General features: G+C 44.3%; 1 protein-coding gene and 1 long non-coding RNA gene across 7 annotated transcripts in view; one reads left to right on the top strand and one right to left on the bottom strand.

The window, feature by feature from the left end:
* The window catches only part of LOC105496219 (CBFA2/RUNX1 partner transcriptional co-repressor 2), a 163,747-nt gene that overhangs the window by 22,484 nt on the left and 128,785 nt on the right, over nt 1-12,478 (top strand). The window lies entirely within an intron of this gene.
* Nucleotides 6,385-9,243, bottom strand: LOC139358475 (uncharacterized). The gene is made up of 3 exons (XR_011613417.1): nt 9,197-9,243; nt 6,588-6,682; nt 6,385-6,451 (listed from the first exon to the last, which is right to left on the bottom strand). It is a non-coding gene; the product is annotated as an uncharacterized lncRNA (long non-coding RNA).

Genomic DNA, 12,478 nt, shown 5'->3' with positions numbered 1-12,478 from the left:
TCGATCTCCTGACCTCGTGATCCACCCGTCTCGGCCTCCCAAAGTGCTGGGATTACAGGCTTGAGCCACCGCGCCCGGCCCAAGAAAAAGGTTTATGTAAAGAGAAAAGTAACAGAAAAAAGACTGTCTTTCAAAAAGGATTACAGGTGTGAGCCATCATGCCCGGCCATAAACTTTCTATTAAACAGACAAAATGCATAAATCATAAATGTACATTTCAGTGAATTTTCATGAAGTGATCATATCTTTGTAGCTATTATGTATACAGTTCAAGAAATAAAACATTAGGGCATGGTGGTGCATGCCTGTAGTCCCAGCTACTCAGGAGGCTGAGGTAGGAAGATCACTTGAGCCCAGGAGTTCTGAGGATGCAGTGAGCCATGATCATGCCACTGCACTCCAGTTTGGGCTACAGAGCAAGACCCTGTCTCAAGAAAAAGAAGGCTGGGCACAGTGGCTTACGCCTGTAATCCCAGCACTTTGGGAGGCCAAGGCAGGCAGATCACTTGAGGTCAGGAGTTTGAGACCAGCCAGGCCAACATGTGAAACCCTGTCTCTACTAAAAATACAAAGATTAGCTGGGTGTGGTGGCGTGCACCTGTAGTTCCAGCTACTTGGGAGACTGAGGCGGGAGAATCGCTTGAACCCAGGAGGGGGAGGTTGCAGTGAGCTGAGATCACGCCACTGCACTCCAGCCCATCGACAGAGCGGGACTCCGTCTCAAAAAACAAAAATTAGCTGGGCATGGTGGTGTGCACCTGTTAATCCCAGCCTCTCGGGAGGCTGAGGCAGGAGAACCCTTTGAACCTGGGAGGCAAATGTTGCAGCAAACCAAGATCGGGCCACTGCACTCCAGCCTGGGCGACAGAGTGAGACTCCTTCTCAACAAAAAAAGAAAGTAAAAGAATATGTTAACAGCAACTATTTCGGAAGCCCACCTCCTTATTTGCAAGTCACTGTCCCTCCTTCTTCCAGGGGTAACCACTATCCTAACCTCTATTACCATTCATTAGTTTTGCTCTATTCTTTTTGAACTTTATATAGAGTCATATAATGTGCATTCTTCCATATCTGGCTTCTTTTGCTCAACAGTAATGATACATGTTCTTGTGTTAGTAGTAATAGTCCATTCTCATTTCTGTCTAGAGTTTTATTACAATGATATACCACAGTTGGTCCATTCTGCTGTTGATGTATATTCTAATTGTTTCAGTTTTTGACTATTAGGAATAAAGCTGCAAGGAACATTCTTGTATGTACATATGTATGTCTTTTTTTTTTTTTTTTTTTTGAGACAGAGTCTCGCTGAAGTGCCCAGGCTGAAGTGCAGTGGCACGATCACTGCAAGCTTTGCCTCCCGGGTTCACGCCTTTCTCCTGCCTCAGCCTCCCGAGTAGTTGGGACTACAGGTGCCTGCCACCGCCCCGGCTAATTTTTTGTATTTTTAGTAGAGACAGGGTTTTACTGTGTTAGCCAGGATGGTCTCGATCTTCTGACTTCATGATCCACCCGCTTCGGCCTCCCAAAGTGCTGGGATTACAGGCGTGAGCCCCTGTGCCCGGCCATGTATGTATGTCTTTTTGTTGGGTGTATGTTTAGGAGTGGGATTGGAGCGACATACAGTATAAATATGTTCAGCTTTAGTAGATGTTGCTACTGTCAAAAAGTTTTCTAGAGTTGTATCAGCCAATGCTTGCATCAGCAGTCTGTGAGAGTTCCATTTATTATGCATTCTCTCCAGACTAACAACTTGTTGTTGTTAGTATTTAACCTTTTTGAAGAGCCTCTGCTTCGTGAGATAGGTATAAGGCATACAGTCGTGAAGAAAACAGTGCTGCTTTGTAGACCTTAAATTTTTTTTTTTTTTTTTTTTGAGACAGAGTCTCACTCTGTCTCCCAGGCTGGAGTGCAGTGGCGCGGTCTCAGCTCACTACAACCTTCACCTCTCAGGTTCAAGCGATTCTCCTGCCTCAGCCTCCCAATTACAGCTGGGATTACAGGCACCCACCATCACGCCTGTCTAATTTTTGTATTTTTTATTAGAGATGGGATTTCACCATGTTGGCCAGGCTGGTCTCGAACTCCTGACCTTGTGATCTGCCCACCTTGGCCTCCCAAAGTGCCGGGATTACAGGTGTGAGCCACCGCGCCTGGCCAGATTAGGCGGGGCATGGTGGCGGGCGCCTGTAATCCCAGCTACTTGGGAGGCTGAGGCAGGAGAATCGCTTGAACCCAGAAGGCGGAGCTTGCAGTGAGCTGAGATCGTGCCACTGCACTACAGCCTGGGTGACAGAGCAACACTCCGTCCCAGAAAAAAAAAAAAAAAAAAAAAAGAATGTTGTACCTGTTTTTAATATATTTAGGTGTTGATAAGTACTTGCTATTTTTCGGTTTTTGTTGTTGTTTCGAGAGGGGGTCTGTTGCCCAGGCTGGAGGGCAGTGGTGCGATTGATCTCGGCTCACTGTGGCCTCTGCCTCCCAGATTCCAGCAATTATCCTGCCTCAGCCTCCTGAGTAGCTGGGATTGCAGGCTCCAGCCACCATGCCCAGCTAATTTTTTTGTATTTTTAGTAGAGAGAGGATTTTACCATGTTGGTCAGGCGGGTCTCAAACTCTTGACCTCAGGTGATCTGCCTGCTTTGGCCTCCGACAGTGCTAAGATTACAGGCGTAAGCCACTGTGCCCTGCCTTTGGGTTTTTTTTTTTTTTTTTTTTTGAGTCAGAGTCTCACTCTGTCACCCAGGCTGGAGTGCAGTGGTGCGATCTCAGCTCACTATGACCTCCACCTCTCAGGTTCAAACGATTCTCCTGCCTGTGCCTCCCCAGTAGCTGGGATTGCAGTTGTGTGCTACCACGCCGAGCTAATTTTTGTATGTTTAGTAGAAACGGGGTTTCGCCATGTCTGCAGAGGAGCAGTCCAGGCAAAGGGAATAGTGGGTATCAAGGCCCTGAGGTAGGAACATGCTTGATAAGTTTACAGAGCACCAAGGAGGCTAGCATGGCTGGAGCAGGGGATGGAGTGAAAAGCTGATGTCAGGGAGGTAGATGGGGGCCAGAGCACACAGAGCATTTGGGGTCATGGTAAGGATTTTGGATTTTCTGAATGAAATCAGAGTTTTGAGCAGGATATCCCCTTCACCTTTTAAAGAGATTGCTTTTATTTATTTATTTATTTTTTTGTTTAAGACAAAGTCTCGCTCTGTCGTACAGGCTGGAGTGCAATGGCGGGGTCTTGGCTCACTGCACCCTCTGCCTGCTAGGTTCAAGTGACTCTCCTGCCTCAGCCTCCCGAGTAGCTGGGACTACTGGTGCCTGCCACCACACCCGACTGATTTTTAAATTTTTATTAGAGATGGGGTTTCACTGTGTTGGCCAGGCTGGTCTTGAACTCCTAGCCTGATGATCCACCCGCCTCGGCCTCCCAAAGTGCTGGGATTACAGGCGTGAGCCACGGCACCTGGTCTAAGAGATTACTTTTAGAGAAAACACCTAGTGAATCAAGGGAGGAGGTCGGAATGTGAATTAAGAAGTTACTGTTGGCCGGGTTTGGTGGCTTATGCCTGTAATCCCAGCACTTTGGGAGGCTGAGGCGGGTGGATCGCCTGAGGTCAGGAGTTTGAGACTAGCCTAGCCAACATGGTGAAACCCCGTCTCTACTAAAAATAGAAAAATTAGCTGGGCGTGGTGGTGGGCGCCTGTAGTCCCAGCTACTTGGGAGGCTGAGGCAGAAGAATTGCTTGAAACTGGGAGGTGGTGGTTGCAGTGAGCTGAGATCGCATCACTGCACTCCAGCCTGGGTGACACAGCAAGTCTCTGTCTCAAAAAAACAAACAAAAAAAAGTGTGCCACCGACACCAGCCTAGGTGACGGAAAACACGTGTCCTTGGCCAAATAGTGGTATCCTGCTCAATGAAGGATAATGTTATTTATGCTATAATATCTATTATTTATTCTATAGTGTTCTGCATTGACACTATAGTTTTTTATTTTATTTTTTTTTTATTTTTTTATTTTTTTATTTTTTTTTGAGACAGAGTCTCGCTTAGTCGCCCAGGCTGGAGTGCAGTGGCGCGATCTCGGCTCACTGCAAGCTCCGCCTCCCGGGTTCATGCCATTCTCCTGCCTCAGCCTCCCGAGTAGCTGGGACTACAGGCGCCCGCCGCCTCGCCCGGCTAATTTTTTGCATTTTTAGTAGAGACGGGGTTTCACAGTGTTAGCCAGGATGGTCTCGATCTCCTGACCTTGTGATCCACCCGCCTCGGCCTCCCAAAGTGCTGGGATTACAGGCGTGAGCCACCGCGCCCGGCCAAGTTTTTTATTTTTAATTTGAGATGCAGTCTCACTCTGTCATCCAGCAAGGCTGAGGCAGATGGGTCAGAGACCTCAACAAGTTCAAGGCCAGCCTGACAAACATGGCAAAACCCTGTCTTTACTAAAAATACAAAATTAGTCAGGCATGGTGGCATGTGCCTGTAATCCCAGCTAATTGGGAGGCTGAGGCAGGAGTATCACTTGAACTCAGGAGGCAGAGGTTGCAGTGAGCCAAGATTGCGCCATTCCACTCCATCCTGGGCCACAAGCGTGGAAATCCATCTCAAAAAAAAAAAGGGAATGTCTTATCATTACTTTCCTAAAATATCTTTCAAAAATTACAGTGTCGAGAAGGCTCATGCCTGTAATGCCAGCCCTTTGGGAGGACAACACAGGAGGATAGTTTGAGACCATCCTGGGCAAAGCAGCAAGAATTCGTCTCTACAAAACATTAAAAAAAATTAGCCAGTAGCGCACCTGTATCCCAGTTACTCAGGAGGCTGAGGCAGGAAGCTAAGCCCAGGAGGTTGAGGCTGGAGTGACCTGTGATCATGTCACTGCCCTGCAGCCTGAGACAGAGCAAGACCCGGCCTCAAAAATAAAAAAATAAATTCAAAAAATGAACAACAATTTAAAAACTACAGTGTGAGACAGGCATGGTGGCTCACACTTGTAGTCCCAGCACTTTGGGAGGCCAAGGCAGGCAGATCACCTGAGGTCAGGAGTTGGAGACCAGCCTGGCCAACGTGGTGAAACCCCATCTCTACTAAAAATACAAAAATTAGCTGGGTGTGTGGTGGTGCATGCCTGTAATTCCAGCTACTCAGGAGACTGAGGCAGGAGAATCCCTTGAACCTAGCAGGCGGAGGTTGCAGTGAGCTGAGAGCGCGCCACTGCACTCCAGCCTGAGCAACAGAGTGAGACTCCATCTCAAAATATAAAAATAAAAAACTGGCCAGTTGCGGTGGCTCACTCCTGTAATCCTAGCACTTTGGGAGGCCGAGGCAGGTGGATCACCTGAGGTAGGGTGTTCGAGACCAGCCTGGCCAACCTGGGGACACCCCGTCTCTACTAAAAATACAAGTATCAGCTGGGCATGGTTGTGGGCGCCTGTAATCCCAGCTACTTGGGAGGCTAAGTAACGAGAATTGCTTGAACCTGGGAGGCGGACGTTGTAGTGAGCCGAGATCGTGCCACTGCACTCCTACCTGGGCGACAAGAGCGAGACTCCATCTAAAATAATAATAATAATAAATAAATAAATAAATAAATAAATAAATAAAATAAAAAATAAAAAACTATAGCTGGGCGTGGTGGCTCACACCTGTAATCCCAGCACTTTGGGAGGCGGAGGTGGGTGGATCACAAGGTTAGGGGTTCGAGACCAGCCTGACCAACATGGTGAAACCCCGTCTCTACTAAAAATACAAAAATTAGCTGGGCATGATAGTGCATGCCTGTAATCCCAGCTACTCAGGAGGCTGGGGCAGGAGAATTGCTTGAACCCAGAAGGCGGAGGTTGCAATGAACTGAGACTGCGCCACTGCACTCCTGCCTGAGTGACAGAGTGAGACTCCATCTCAAAATATAAAAATAAAAAACTATAGCCAGGCGCAGTGGCTCACGCCTATAATCCCAGACTTCGGGAGGCCGAGGCGGGTAGATCATGAGGTCCAGAGTTCGAGACCAGCCTGACCAACATGGGGAAACCGTGTGCTGGGATTACAGGCGTGAACCACCGCGCCTTGCCAAGACATTCTTTAAAAATGCCTAGCAAATATAGTAAAAAGTAAAAATTCCCTTTCACCTCATCACTGAAAGTTTGTGTATATTTTCACGCTTTTTGGTATACCTTTATACACATCTATAATACTTAAATGCAGTCTTTTTCTAAATGGAATGATACTGTACATAATACTTTGCAGTTTTTATAATTTCCAGTCAGATGGGAAGGCCACAAAACTATTCTAGAAGATCTTTGCTTTAAACAGTAGTAAAGACATTTATCTCTTCTTTTGTTTTAAGTGCCTTGGAGCAGATTTTATGAACAACAGCAACATTCAATATTGATTTGCTCAGTGTTAGTAGTGAGATGCCTTTAATAGTGAGATCACACCTTTCAGAGAACTTTCTACATGCTCTGTAAAAAAAAAAAGCAGATATGTGATTGACTGCTTCATGATTTTGCCAGGCACCATTCAAATCCTTTTCCCTTTCTCAGAAAGTGCAGAGTCATCCATTTTGGAGCAGTTAGTTCTTGCAGATCTACCAGTTACCTGTGGTTATAGGAGATGATGTTTCTCTCTCTGACAGTGGAAAAAGGAATTCATGAACCTGCCGAAGTTCAGTTCTGTAACTAGACAGAGCTGTGCTGGAAATGAAAATAAGTTCTTTCTGTTATTTATGATGTACAGGAAGAAAAGCTTCAGGTAGATCAAGCTCTCCAGGCCTAAATCCATAGAAGCCTTGCCAATTTTCAGCTCATTATTGCCATCAAGGTATTTTGGTGATTATTTCCACTATTGTAAACTAATTCATAGGACAGATTTTTACATTTTGCGTTTTTTTCTCTTTTTTTGAGACAGTTTTGCTCTGTTGCCCAGGCTGGAGTGCAGTGGCACGATCTTGGCTCACTGCAACCTCCGCCTCCTGGTTTCAAGCAATTCTCCTGCCTCAGCCTCCTGAGTAGCTGGGACTACAGGTGTGTGCCACCATACCCGGCTAATTTTTTGTATTTCTAGTAGAGATGGGGTTTCGCTGTGTGGGCCAGGTTGGTCTCAAACTCCTGACCTTGTGATCCACCTGCCTCGGCCTCCTAAAGTGCTAGGATTACAGGAGTGAGCCACCATGCCCGGCTTACATTTTGCTTTTATTTTTTTTGAGACAGAGTCTCACTTTGTCACCCAGACTGGAGTGCAGTGGTGCAATCTCAGCTCACTGCAACCTTTGCCTCCCAGGTTCAAGCAATTCTCCTGCCTCAACCTCCCAAGTAGTTGGGACTACAGGCGCATGCCACCATGCCTGGCTAATTTTTTTGTATTTTTAGTAGCGACTGGGTTTCACTGTATTAGCTAGGATGGTCTCAATCTCCTGACCTCGTGATCCACCTGCCTTGTCCTCCCAAAGTGCTGGGATTACAGGCGTGAGGCACCGCACCCCGCCTGCATTTTGATTTTAATGTCTTACTGTTAATGATCATGCACCGAATTCCCATGCTGTTAGTATTTTTCTCAGAATGACAAAGGAATTGAAATGCCATTGTGGAACAAAATTAAACATTGTCAAACAAAATTAAACACTGCTCTAAGCCAGTCTATGGACTAGGTAGATAAGTTGGGAGATAATGAAGTAGGCTCTTGTTGGAGACAGAGCAGACCAAACCAAACAGAAAATGAATTTGTCAGGCCAGGCACGTCACTGCACTTTGGTAGGCCGAGGCGGGCGGATCTCCTGAGGTCAGGAGTTTGAGACCAGGCTGAATGAACATGGAGAAACTCTCTCTCTACTAAAAATATATATTAAAAATACCTCGTGATCTCTTAACCTTATGATCTGCCCGCCTCAGCCTCCCAAAGTACTGGGATAACAGGCGTGAGTCACTGCGCCTGGCCTGTGTCTCAGTTTTCAAGTAATGAAGGTGAATTCAACTGGTAAATGTAGCTTTATATTAAATAATGATTAAGGAAAGAAAAAATAACATTTGGCCCTCTGTTTCTGTGGGTTTTGCATCCATGAATTCAGCCAACCATGGATTGAAACTATTCAGGAAAAAATATGTATAGATTGTGGCTGGGCACCATGGTTCATGCTTGTAATCCCAGAGCTTTGGGAGGCGAAGGTGGGCAGATCACCTGAGGTCAGGAGTTCAAGACCAGCCCAGCCTACAAGGTGAAACCCCGTTTCTACTAAAAATGCAAAAATTAACCCAGTGTGATGGCATGCGCCTGTAATTCCAGCTATTCAGGAGGCTGAGGTGGGAGAGTTGCTTGAGCCTGGGAGGTGGAGGTTGCAATGAGTCGAGATTGCTCAACTGCACTCCAATCTGGGCGACAGAGCAGTGAGACTCTGTCTCAGAAAATAAATGATTTAAATAAACAATATTAGAGGTATGGGCAAGTTATATGCAAATATTATACCATTTTATGTAAGAGACTTGAGCATTGGCAGATTTTGATATCCACACAGATTTCTTGCACCAACCCACAGTGGATACTCAGGGACAACTGTGTGTACGGTATACACCTTGGTGTGTATTCTAATCATCTGGTAAGCTTGTGAAATGTAGGTTCACCCCCTGGATATTTAAATCCTGGAAGGTCTGGGGTAGGGTCCAGGAATCTTCATTTTCAGCAGCAGGGTTCCTAAATAATTCTCTTAGAGGTAACCTGAAGACTCCTTTGAGGAGCATTGGTGTCTCAGAGGGTGTCTAAACCTGACAAAGATCATCTAAATCTAGTTGGCTGAGCCAGGCGCGGTGGCACACACCTGTAATCCCAGCACTTTGGGAGGCTGTGGTAAGCGGATCACCTGAGGTCGGGAGTTTGAGACCAGCCTGACCAACACGGAAGAAAACCCATCTCTGCTAAAAATAAAAAAGCCGGGCATGGTGGCTCGTCCCTGTAATCCTAGCTACTCGGGAGGCTGAGGCAGGAGAATCGCTTGAACGTGGGAGGCAGAGGTTGTGGTAAGCCGAGATCACGCCATTGCACTTCACCTGGGCAACAAGAGCAAAACTCTGTCTCAAAAATAAATAAATAAATAAAATTCTAGTTGGCTGAAGAGTTATGGCAAGGAAAAGCTATTTTGATATAGCACAGTTTGTGATAAAAGTGATAAACGGAGATAACTGAGAAAGTATTAAGGAAAGAGATTAGTTAACACTCACTGAGGTAGGGAGAAGAGGCAGATGTCTGATTTTATGTTAAACTTGAGGAATATATATTTCATTTGATTGCCTTTTGTTTTAGATACCTCATAATGCTATATTGTCTTGGTAACCAAGCTCTCATATCTGTATATTTACTGCAGTCCTGGGGCATCTCTAATTTCCAACATATCATACTACTTTTTTGATAAGCCATTGAACTGTCCTGAATTGGCCAGGTTTGGTGGTTCACACCTGTAATCCCAGCACTTTGGGAGGCCAAGACAGGTGGATCACTGGAGGTCAGGAGTTCAAAACCAGCCTGGCCAACATAGTGAAACCTGGTCTCTACTAAAAATACAAAAATTAGCTGGGTGTGGTGGCACGCACCTGTATTCCAAGCTACTTGGGAGGCTGAGCCAGAAGAAGTGCTTGGACCTGGGAGGCAGAGTTTGCAGTGAGCTGAGATCATGCCACTGCACTCCAGCCTTGGCGACAGAGCGAGACTCCATCTCAAAAACAAAAAAAGAGAAATATCCTAAGTAACTTTTCAACATTCAAACTAACTTCTGGACTATGGCATAAAATCATTTATTACCTCATGAGTGTTTTCGTTTATTTGTTCAGGAAATAATCACTGTTTTTACTTTACACACACACAATTTTCACCTGCCATCACACACACAGACACACACTTTCACCTGCCATCTCTCACACACACACACACACACACACACAATTTTCACCTGCCATCCCAGGTAGTTTACCAATATTGATGAGTCTTTCTTAATGGGGAGACACTTCTCCAAGGATTTAAGTATAGGTTAAGTCGATTTAAGGCTCTAGGGGGACAAGGAAACATTTCTCAATTATAAAGTATACAACTAGGAAGAAATTCTTATTTTTCATATTCTGTTTATTTAGCATTGTCCATTCATTTAGCATATTTACTGGTATTGACACTACCATGCTTATGAAGCTGTGATGGCTAGGGAGTAATGAGCTTGTTTTGCTAGTGTTATCTTCTATAAATGTTCTAAATTAAGTAGTTGGGGAAGTGGTTAATAACAACCAAATTTGTAATCTAGGATTGTTACACTCTAATCAATTCTTTTTAAATTTTTTCCTGACATTTATCTTGATATAATAATAACTCTCTGACATTATTATTGTAACTTAAAATTGTTGTATTTGTGTTTTGGGGATAAAAGGCATATTTTAGCATCCTATAGTTTAAAATGGTGTTGGTTTTAATCTGGGTGATAAGATGGAAATGCTGACCTGGGCTTGCCTGATCTACAGCTAACATGGTTCTAATAATCTGGGTGATAAGATGGAATTGCTGACCTGGGCTTGCCTGATCTACAGCTAACATTGTTCTAATAATCTGGGTGATAAGATGGAAATGCTGACCTGGGCTTGTCTGATCTACAGCTAACATTGTTCTAATAAACTGCATGGAGTCCAGGTGTTTTACTTTAACTGCAGTTGTACCATCTGTGGGAGCAGGTGGACAGATACTGTGTCATCAGGAAAACACAGCTGGTGAGACTAAGGAGAAGAGCTAATTGATTGTTTTTCCAGCTTGCTCCAGTCATATATACCTAAGGATAGCATTTACCTTGGCACAGGTGTTGCCTTTGGTCTGGATAATAACAGCAAAATTGAACAAAAACAAGATGTAAATTTGGGCTGCGTGTGTGTGTGTTTGTGTGTGTGTTTCTTGGTTGGCACTGGGAAAGATAATTTAAGGGTTTTTTTTTTTTGTTTTGTTTTTAGTTTTGTTTTTAGTTACTTGAAGATATTTCCAACTCATTAACTTCTCTGAGAGAGTTCCTTGTAAGGTTACTTATAAATAGTCATATATATATATATGACTATATATATATATAGTTTTATATTATGGCAGGGAAGATCTGGGAAGTAAGCAAAAAGAGCCTTCAGTAAGGCAACATAGAACAAAATAGAGGTCACAGGTTCCATGCACTGAAGAATACTGAAGAATGGAATGGAAATAGAGACTCCAGAGTCATAGACTCTTGGAAGGAAGACTAGAGTGCATTCATGACCCTCATCCTTAATTACTTCACAGGTGAGAAAAACAAGAGCTACAGAAAATAAGTTATTCCTCAGTACCAGGGCCTGGTTCCTTGGAGAATTGGGTTAAAATTCAAAATAACCTTCTCAAAAATTCTTTCAGAAATGAGTAGTGAAAGCCTGTGGATCAAATTCAGTGATAGTTAACAGAGAAACAGTAGCATAGATTAGTAGGCCAATTTAATATAGGGAGCAACCACTAGTGTACATGATCTCAGCTCATCTGGTACTAACAAGTAAAAATGAACCTAGGCCAGCCACAGTGGCTCATGCCTGTACTCTCAGTGCTTTGGGAGGCCAAGGCGGGAGGATTGTTTGAAGCCAGGAATTCGAGACCATCCTGGTCAACATAGCAAGACCCTGTTTGTTAAAAAAAAAAATTAAAAAAATAAAAATTTAGCCGGGCTTGGTGATCTGTGCCTGTAGTCCCAACCTACTTGGGAGGCTGAGGCGGGAGGATCATTTGAACCCAGGAGTTCAAGGCTGCAGTGAGCCATGATTGCACCACTGCACTGCAGCCTAGGCAACTGAGTGAGACCCTGTCTCACAAAACTAATAAATAAGTAAATAAATAAAGCAGAACCTGTATTACAGTGTTATTTTAGAAACAGTTATACCATTAGGATGCGTGAAGAGAGCTAGTAGTTTTGCCTATCATACTTAAGGTTAACCTCTTCAGCTTAAGAGATATATGAGAGCAGCTTTTGAGAGGATTTAAAAGATCCCTAAAAAAAGAAAATCCAATGGAAAGGTTCAAAAACTTGTATCTGATGAAGAGAAAACATAGAGGTTTGATAAGCCTTTAAGGATTGTTTTGTAGAAGTTGGCTAGTTGTATACTTCTCCCTTTAGAACCGGACAGGAAGGGGCAAATTTACCTTAGCCATGGGGAATATAGGTATGCATTGTAGATTCTGGGTATGAGCAGCAGCAGTGCCACCTGGGAGCTTGTTAAAAATGCAGAATCTGGGCTCTGGCCCAGACCTACTGAATTTGCATTTTAGTAAGATTTCCCAGGTGATTTGTATGAACATTAAAATTTGAGTCATATTGGGGTAAATCATAGGCCTTATTTTTATTTTATTTTTTTTAATATTTTGAGATAATCTTGCTCTGTTGCCCAGGCTAGAGTGCAGTGGTATGATCTCAGCTCACTGCAGCCTCTGCTTCCTGGGTTCAAGCAGTTCTCCTGCCTCGGCCTCCCATA

Source organism: Macaca nemestrina, chromosome 15 (assembly GCF_043159975.1).
Source record: "Macaca nemestrina isolate mMacNem1 chromosome 15, mMacNem.hap1, whole genome shotgun sequence".
NCBI lineage: Eukaryota > Metazoa > Chordata > Mammalia > Primates > Cercopithecidae > Macaca > Macaca nemestrina.
This window is presented reverse-complemented; position numbering and strand designations above follow the sequence as displayed.